Source organism: Egretta garzetta, unplaced genomic scaffold (genome assembly GCF_000687185.1).
Source record: "Egretta garzetta isolate BGI_Z169 unplaced genomic scaffold, ASM68718v1 scaffold207, whole genome shotgun sequence".
In the NCBI taxonomy this organism is placed as follows: Eukaryota; Metazoa; Chordata; class Aves; order Pelecaniformes; family Ardeidae; genus Egretta; species Egretta garzetta.
The window spans coordinates 89,630-91,813 of NW_009260185.1; the positions used below are offsets into that span (position 1 = coordinate 89,630).

The window sequence follows — 2,184 nt, forward strand, 5'->3', positions numbered from 1 at the left end:
TACAAGCCAGGATGCCGCTGGCCCTCTTGGCCACCTGGGCACCCTGCTGGCTCCTATCCAGCCCCCTCTCCACCAACCCCCCCAGGGCCTTTTCCGCCGGGCAGCTTTCCAGCCCCTCTGCCCCACGCCTGGAGCGCTGCCTGGGGTTGTGGTGACCCCAGGGCAGGACCCGGCCCTTGGCCTTGTTGACCCTCACCCAACTGGGCTGGGCCCATGGATCCCGCCTGGCCAGGTCCCCCTGCAGAGTCCCCCTGCCCCCCAGCAGATCCACACTCCCACCCAGCTCGGTGCCATCTGCAAATGGACTGGGGGTGCCCTTGATCCCCTCGCCCAGGTCATGGATAAAGATGTTGAACACGACCTCCTGCCCGCTGCGGGTTTTGTTCAAAGCAGGTCTCGTTGTCTGGACTCACAGACGTTTTAAACTTCCTTCCAGAATTACGTGAGTCTCTTCCAACCCGCTAAGCCCAGGGATGAATCATTTTTGTACTGTGAGAAGCCAGCCAAGAAAAAAAAATCAACCTTTTTCTCTTTTTGCCGGTGCCCAAATTGCCCGTCTTTGCCCCTGGTGCTGTCCCAGATCCCAGATCCCCAATGGGAATCGCAAGGTGCCGAGGCTGGAAATCCACAGGCAGAATTGTATCTGCTGTGTGATAAATCACTCTGCTACCTAACGTTTTGCAATGCCTTTAGTGAAATGTATGGATTTACGATGTGAGGCGCATGCGTGCCCCAGCGCGCATGCAAATCACTGAGCACCCAGCACCCCCAAAACTGCCGCTTGTGGAGGATCACCCATATTTATGGGCAGTGTCCACTTGAAATTAGCAATTGCATCCAAGAAATCGGAATTATTTGCTGCAGATGGGGCCGGCATAAGCCACGCGATGCGTGGTTTTATCAAGATTTGGTTAAAAGAAAAAGAAAATTCCGTGAGAGTTTTAATCGATTCGGGTTTAAATACCTCAGCAGCCCCCCCAGTCTGGTGGTTTTAGCTCAAAATCTCAGTGGGAAGTGGATGCCAGGCGGGTGTTTGGGTGCTCTGGGGTCGAAACGCCGTGGGAATCATTAGCGTTTGCCTGTTTTCACCAGTAAACGTGCAACCCTGGGGAGCAAAAAGGCTCTGCCTCTTGCTAAGTGGTGTATCTAGCGTTTCATTGCTCGTCTGGTTTATTTAGGTATGCACGTCTGTGTCTCGTTATCTATAAATGAAATCTCCATATATATTATATATTAGAGAGAGATGTATTATATTGAGATATCTATTATATTGAGATATCTATTATATTGAGATATCTATTATCTATTATCATCTATCATCTATTATCTACTATCTGTTTTCTATCATCTATCACATATCATATATGATATATCATATATCAAATATCACATACCATATATTGTATATTATATATCATATATCAAATATCGTATATCTTATATCATGTATCGTGTGTATTGTCTAATATACTTATATATCTGTGCTTATTTATAAAGAAATAAAATATTTCTCTATTATTTATTTATTTAATAGACCTCCGTATTTCCTTCTGTGATTATTTATCCAGAAATGAAATGTGTGTGCACCTACGTATACACACACACACATATATATATAAAAATACATATGTGCACACGGGTGCGTGCCCACAGTCTGCTCCAGCCACATCCCCCCTTTACGCAGGTTCCTGATATGAAAAAAGCGGATTTTTCGCCTCCCTTAAAAGCTGTGTAAACCCGAGCCGGGCCGAAACCGCGGCCCCTTTGCTTTCCGAATGTTTGACTTTAATATCTCCCGCCTGACCTTTTCCTGCCCATACGGCGCTCATTGGCTTTTTTTCTTTTTAATCTCCTTTATTGTTCATAACTCCAAAGTTTGGCTCTGGCACCTGCAAATTCACCCGGCGCTATTTAATTTCTAATTCCCCCCCCCGCTCCAAGCGGGTTTGATTTCCATCCCTCTTCCCTTCCCTGGTACCAAACGAATCGGTGACAATTTGGGGTTCCTGGCCCACCAGCTTGGATTTCTCTTTCCCCCTCCCCATTTTCCAGCTAAAATCAAAATGCAAGCGGATTTTGGGATGCTCCAGCCATGCCGCTGAGGATCTCCCCATCCCCTTTCTCTCCTTCCCCTTTTTTCTCCCTATTTTCTCCCTTGAAAATAATTTTGGGGGGGGGGGGGGG

At 47.1% G+C, this 2,184-nt stretch overlaps 1 protein-coding gene across 1 annotated transcript in view; it reads right to left on the minus strand.

The window, feature by feature from the left end:
• Positions 1 to 2,184, minus strand: part of PKNOX2 (PBX/knotted 1 homeobox 2) — a 30,528-nt gene that overhangs the window by 23,262 nt on the left and 5,082 nt on the right. The window lies entirely within an intron of this gene.